This window comes from Balaenoptera musculus, chromosome 11 (assembly GCF_009873245.2).
Source record: "Balaenoptera musculus isolate JJ_BM4_2016_0621 chromosome 11, mBalMus1.pri.v3, whole genome shotgun sequence".
Taxonomy (NCBI): Eukaryota; Metazoa; Chordata; class Mammalia; order Artiodactyla; family Balaenopteridae; genus Balaenoptera; species Balaenoptera musculus.
In genome coordinates, this window is record NC_045795.1 from 11,443,895 (window position 1) to 11,451,236 (window position 7,342).

The window sequence follows — 7,342 nt, forward strand, 5'->3', positions numbered from 1 at the left end:
GATGCAGCAATTTCATAAAAATGTCTAATTTCAGCCGAATATATGTTCCTAAGCAGCAATGAGAAAGGCATTACCAACCCTTCCAAGTGAGCACTCCTTGGATATTAAACCCAGCCTTCGTTTGGAGCTGTCAATTGTCTCCTGAGCCATAATCAGAATTGAATACTTTAAGACCTTCACAAAACAAACATTGTAAGTTAACTCGGGTGAATAGCCAAGTTGACCAAAGGTAAAGAGTCTTACGAAGGAACCAAAGGCAAGAGAAAGTCATTGCAGGTTGGGTTCCCCAGAGGCAGATGCTGAGATGGAGTTTGGGGTATAAAATGTTTATTTTAGGACCAGCACCTATGAAAGGAAGATGGGAAGAAGGAATGGGCAGAGGGGGCCAAATAAAGTTTCAGTTTACCAGGCAGGGAGTTTTAGAGTAAAATAGTACCCATCTGAGTTGTCCCCCATTGGGCCAAAATAGCTACTTTATATCCTGTTCTATTAAGTCATTGGATCCAGAATATGGCATGACCTTGTGCAGGGTGGCTCTCTGCAGATAAAGCAGACTCTGGAGGAGCTGACAGCTGAGGGCTTTCTTCTGACCACACTCCCTGCAGCTGAGCAGCAAATCTTTCCTTGAAGGAGGAGCTAGATCCTGCATTTCCTTATTTCCCAGAGCAGGGACGGCCAAGGAAACGTAACACAGGATACTAACGGCGAACGGAGTCAGGGCTGGTGCCACCCAGGCACGTGTTCATTCATTCTACATTCCCCAAACTTTTACTGCTCACTTATTCTGCACCTAGACCTCTGCTAGGTACTGTGGATCCAGAAAGGAGGCTCACACTCTCCCTACCCTCAAAGGACATCCATCCACAGTGAGTACTCTAAGAGCGGAAATCACAGCGCGGGGGGGCGGTGGGTGGGCGGTGGGTGGGATGCGGGGTGCTGTGCGACAGGGAGGGGCCCCTCACCCAGCCGGGGTGGGGAAAGGGGGCAGGAATCTTCTCCATTTCCCACCCAAGTGCCTCCTGGACAGGAGTGTCTGCTGTGTAAGTAACTAATCATAATCAGCTATCTATGGGGAAGCAAACCCTGGTTGTTCTATGGAAATAGTAAAACATAAGGAGCAAAGATGACTTAGCTGTCATCCCCAAGACTCACGTGAAGACGAATCACTGTCAACTTCCCTAGGCCTTTCTTTTTTTTTTTTTAATTATTATTATTATTATTATTATTATTTTTGGCTGCATTGGGTCTTCATTGCTGCGCATGGGCTTTCTCTAGTTGCGGTGAGCGGGGGCTACTCTTTGTTGCGGTGCGCGGGCTTCTCTCTGCAGTGGCTTCTCTTGTTGCGGAGCACAGGCTCCAGACGCACAGGCTCAGTGGTTGTGGCGCACGGGCTTAGTTGCTCCGCGGCATGTGGGATCTTCCCGGACCAAGGCTCGAACCCGTGTACCCTGCTTTGGCAGGCGGATTCTTAACCACTGCGCCACCAGGGAAGTCCCCCTAGGCCTTTCTTACTCATCTGTAACAAAGGGGAACTCTATTTCAAAGAAAAAAAATAATTCCTATGATATGTGTTCACTGTAATTACAAAACTTGGTCAGGATTATATAAAATCTGAGCTTGGTTCTCCCAGTTGTGGAAGGCTCAGGAAGTTAGATTTCAGAGTCTACAGAAGGAGCTGAGAAGGGGGCTATTTTTGTCTGTTTTTTTTCATAGCTGTAGCCCTGCTTCTACAACACTGCCTGGCACAAATGGGAAACTCAATATTCCTTTTTTTTTCTTTTGGCTGCCAAAAGCTTTATTTCCATTTGGTCCAAGGCTTGGGAGAGGGCTCCAGGGTGGTTAAAAAGCTGCCTAGTGGCTGCAGAGAAGGCTTCAGGCAGAAGCCCTGACCACAGGGGCTCCTCAAAGGCCACTGGGTTTCAGAGGCTCCTAGTCATGCTTGAGGGTGAGCCTTTCAAAGAGTTACTCGCTCAGCCCAGCCTGGGGACCAGCCAGCCTGCGGAGGTTGGTCAGGTGGTGACCCATCTTCTTGATGAGTTTCACCTGCTCATACAGGAAGCAGCTCTCCAGGAAGTCTCAGAGGTGAGGGTCTGTGCGGGCAGAACCCAGGGCATGCAGGTCCAAAACGGCCTGGTTCAGGTCCTTCTCCGTGAGAATGGCGGCTTCCGTAGCGTCCTGGGTTTCACCCCACTCACCTTGAGATGGCTTCTGCACATCCTGGAAGAGGGCGCGGTCGCTGCACTGGTTTTGTACTTTCAAGAGACGTTCAGTGCCTTAGCGCTTCTCCTTGGCCAATTCACGGAAAAAGTGGCCCACACTCTGAAGAGCCCCATCGTCACGGTCGAAATAGAAGCCCTGAGAGAGGTAGGTGTAGAGGGCCTGCAGATGCAGGTTGACCAGGCGGTTGACGGCGACCTCCACCTCGGTGGAGTAATTCTGACGAATCTGGGAGCTCAGGGTTGATTGGTAATAAGCAGTTAACCTCCAAAAATGGTGTTCGTTGGTTCCAGTGGCCGAGGGTAGCCGAGTGGCTGATTCCAAAGGTTGCAACTGGAAAAAAGGTTGGAGGGCGGTCGGAGGCTGGAACAAGGGGTATCCCTTGGTCCGTTCATTCTAAACACTGTTGAAGCAAGAGACAGATCCTCAGGCCTGCCGCGCGACCTGCCGGAAACTCAATATTCCTAAAGTCAGTTAGTGAGCAGCAGTATAGTCACTTCCAGCCTCCTCCGTCTCCACCACCCCACCCCACCCCGCCGCCAGCCTAAGCCCTCCTTTCTCCCCTCCTCCCCCTGCCTAGGACCACCTCTGAGCTAAGGCTGCGATTGGGACACCTGCAAGTGGCTTCTCCACGTGGCCAGGGCTTCCTCACAGTGTGTGGTGGCTGGGTTGCCAAGGTGAGCATCCTGAGAGAGAGGGAGCCACACAGAAAACACGTGGCCTTTTGTGACCTTGCCTCAGAGGTCAAACACTGTCACTTCCACTGCATTCTATTTGTCGAGGCAGTTACAAAGATTTTCTCAAGTTCAAAGGTAGGGAACATACCTTCTCAATGGAGGAATGTCAACATCACATTGCAAAAAACAAAAACAAAACATGTGGGGTGATACAGATATGGCAGAGTGCATTTTCCGAGGGATATATATATACATGCCATGACACTCAAGCCTTCCCTTGCTTTTACATTATCAGACATCCGGCACTCTACCCTGCACATTCTTCGTGCAGTACTTAGGAGCTCTGCAAGGAAAATATGAACAGAACGCCTCTCCTTCCCACTCCTGCCCAAACTCAGGACTGGGGGACAGGGGTGCAAAAGTGGGACATTGGAAATGTTTATCTCAGAAGGCAGAGGACTCACTTGGGCTCTGGGTGACTTGGGAACAAAGCCACACACAACCATCGTCACTATCACCTGTGTCAGCATACTATTTCTGTCCCTTTCACTCCTCTTTTTCATTGTTTATTTGTCATAGGTGTTTATGTTATAGGGAATAAATCTTCCTGGGAAAGAAGACGTTATCGTACAGTGTTAAATCTCCACTTTCATGTATTTATGCCAATGCTTGTGGCCTCATTAGGAATTTTAAGCTGAATTCACTCATGCCGGGTGGCCCATTTGATAGGAAGTGAATTTCAGACTAGGTCAGTACTCAGGCAGTCATTCACCTCAAAGTCAGGGTACAATTCAATTCTTTTTGATATCAATGGATGTATTCTTTAACCAGAGTTAAAATAATCTAAAAGCATCTTCCAACGGTACGATTCGAATGAAATAACATCCAGAGTGCTTAGATTGGAAAAAATGGCATTATTCAATTTCCAAGTACAGTAACTCGAATAATGAATTTGAAGAACTCGTTCTTGCTTTATTATTGGTACGGCTTCGTAACTGTCCTTTCAGTTCTCTTTTTCTTTGTGGGAAGATGGGGGAGGGGTGGCTAATGCAAAAGCAGAGGCAGCATCTTATCTTACGCCATAACTGCTTTCCTGTGTCCTAAACCCTCAAGAGGGCTTTCTGAAGAAAAAGGGGTGAAAAAAATTAAACCTTATCCAGTGGAATTTACAGAGCTAGAAATAAAACAGCCTTAAAAGTTGTAACAGATACCTTTTTGGTTTATAACCACATTCTCTAACATCTGTTGAGGGACATTTTCTGACCAAAGGGTCTGTCAGTATCAATAAGGAAAGATGTGTTCCTCATTGTTCTAGAATCTACAGTGTCTAGGGTTATTGAAATGGATATCTACTGTAGTTCATACCGGAGGATGGAGAGGGAGATTACAGACGGAAGGAAAAGGGGACGTGGATTACAGTTTGGACTTGCCCCTGGCCTTGCTTTGAACTCTCCCTAGCTTTTTGGAACTTAACCAAGATCAAACAGGCAGTTGCAGCCAGCTCAAGGCCTCTGGTTCTCCGTATAAATTTAGGAGTTGATTTTGAGGTTAAGATTATGAAGTTTTGTGGTAACTTTAAACTGGAAAGTATTGCATTCACCTTTTATATTCCCCAAAGAAAGAAGAAATGCCCAGCCATGTAATGAAACTCCTTTCAATCTGACCATTGTGTTAGGAACAGATTTCACAGTGAGGGAATCTTTGCAACCAGACTCAAATGTTTCCCATTAAGGCCCTGCACGAGTATAAATGTGCAAGGGCCCGCTGCAGAGTGTGCCATTCTCCAAGCAAATGCACACACTTGGTGACTTGGATAGGGTATCAAAAACAGATCCACTGTTCAACACTTGTTTGCACTTCTTATTGCCATTGCTTAGAGCCTAGACAATGAGAAAGAAAACTCCCTCAACCTCTTGGTGGTGGTGGTGGGACCTACCTGATTAGGCAGAACATGTGTGGATCAAACTGTTGCAGCCTTAATGTCTGAATCAGAATTGCTTGCTTACAATGGCTACTACGTATCTTACTAGAATCCTTCACAGTTTAGCAACGTTTGCTTCAAGCTAAAATAAGTGCTAGGAAGTAGAGTTTAAAATGATGCACAAAGTTTTAGACTATCAAAACAGGAGATTCTATTCAGAAAATGACTTTTACTAAAGTTGAAGAAAACTACAATACATTTACAGAAAGTTTCAATCTGTTATAAGATGGCTCTTAGTTTGATTATTTTTGAGGGGTGGGGGGACTTTCCTTCCCCTTGTCTTAGAGCAAATGACAAAAACAAGCACTTCTTATAAAATAGCTCCATACAAGAGGGTGTTAAGGCAAATTAAAGTCCCCAGGTATAACTACAATCATGCTAATGAGAACAGAAACAAGGGTACTTATAATATGCCCTTATCCCAGACTTCAGGAAAGTTCATAGATGGTATCTTATGAATCCTTTTTGAACAATAGGCATGGTTATCTCTACTTTATCATGGGGCAATCAAGACATCCAAAGATAACTTGCCAAGGTCATAAGATTCCTCAGAGCCACCACCAGAAAAGAGAACCCTTAACAGTGCAAACGCTGCTCAGAAATCAACTTTGTATGCATGCTGCTAGGAGTAACTTTTGTAGACAGTGTACTGACTGAAGGAAGTGGTGAAGCAAGAGGGAAAAAGAATAAAGGGGAAAATGAAGGCTGATCTGCGACTCCTCAAAAGTTATTTCTACAATTATTCAAAAGGAGACATTAATTATACTTCAATTTAAAGAAAGAGAGAGACCATGTTTCAGTCTTATAAAGTTTGACATAATTTAAGACATAATTTAATACAACTTGCATTACTCAAATACATACTTCTAAAAGTTTCCCCTTTCTTTTGTTTTTAATTGAAGTATAGTTGATTTATAATATTGTGTTAGTTTCAGGTATACAGCAAAGTGATTCAGTTATACATATTTTCTCAGATTATTTTTCTTTATAGGTTATTACAAGATATTGAATATAGTTCCCTGTGCTATACAGTAAATCCTCATTGCTTATCTGTTTTATGTATAGTAGTTTCTGTTAATCCCATACTCCTAATTTATCCCCAACCCCAGTTTCCCCTCTCTAATTGCAGAATTTAAAATTATATTGAATACTTTCACCTAATGTTTCAAACTTACAGCAGTCGCTTTCAGCATTTTTTTAAATTAATTTATTTATTTTTAGTTGCGTTGGGTCTTCGTTGCTGCGCGCAGGCTTTCTAGTTGCGGCGAGCAGGGGCAACTCTTCGTTGCGGTGCATGGACTTCTCATTGTGATGGCTTCTCTTTGTTGCGGAGCATGGGCTCTAGGCACGCGGGCTCAATAGTTGTGGCACGTGGGCTCAGTAGTTGTGGCTCAGGGGCTCTAGAGCTCAGGCTCAGTAGTTGTGGCTCACGGGCTTAGTTGCTCCGCAGCATGTGGGATCTTCCTGGCCCAGGGCTCCAACCCGTGTCCCCTGCATTGGCAGGCGGATTCTTAACCACTGCGCCACCAGAGAAGCCCTCGCCTTCAGCATTTTAAAGTAACATTTTAAAATGATTTCAATGTGTATTATGTCATACAGACATAAGTATACTGTTACTTTCTTAAATATTGCTATCAAAAAAACATATACAGTAAAAAGACATTTCCACTACTCAGTATATTCAGAGTTTGGAGAATTGATTTACAGTGTTGTAGGAATTATTTCCGTTGTCTGGAATTCATCCAAAGAGCCACTCCTACTTGGTTTGGTTGTTGGTTTTTTTTTAAATTATTTATTTATTTATTTATTTTTGGCTGTGTTGGGTTTTTGTTTCTGTGCGAGGACTTTCTCTAGTTGCGGCATGTGGGGGCCACTCTTCATCGCAGTGTGCGGGCCTCTCACTATCGTGGCCTCTCTTGTTGTGGAGCACAGGCTCCAGACGCGCAGGCTCAGCAATTGTGGCTCACGGGCCCAGTTGCTCTGCGACATGTGGGATCTTCCCAGACCAGGGCTTGAACCCGTGTCCCCTGCATTGGCAGGCAGATTCTCAACCACTGCGCCACCAGGGAAGCCCAGTTGTTTTTTTTTAATTTGTTTTGCAGGGGGGTTGGTTTTTTTTTTTTTCCTGCAACTTAAATTTTCTTATCTGCTAACAGTATGAGTGATTAGAGTAAGGAAGGGGAAGAGCTGACATTATTCTCACCTGAAAGCAAAACCAGCATCCAGCAAAACTCTTCTATCCTCTCCGCATTCTTTTTGGTCCCAATTCCAATCATCTTAGACCATCACCAAAATGCTCACTGACTCCAGTTGAAGGTAATATTGACCCAGAAGTGTGTGCATTGTAATAGCGAGACTTTTGAGGTCTAACAATTTTCCAGGGTCCAAAGGCCATCATTTGTAATGGTTAGGATTTCAGGTGCATTGACAGATAGTGGGGGGACCATCTTTGAAACCAGAGTCGATT

General features: G+C 44.7%; 1 pseudogene; it reads right to left on the reverse strand.

The window, feature by feature from the left end:
- Positions 1–1,929: 1,929 nt before the first annotated feature.
- LOC118903495 lies at positions 1,930–3,400 on the reverse strand (annotated as a pseudogene).
- Positions 3,401–7,342: the final 3,942 nt, after the last annotated feature.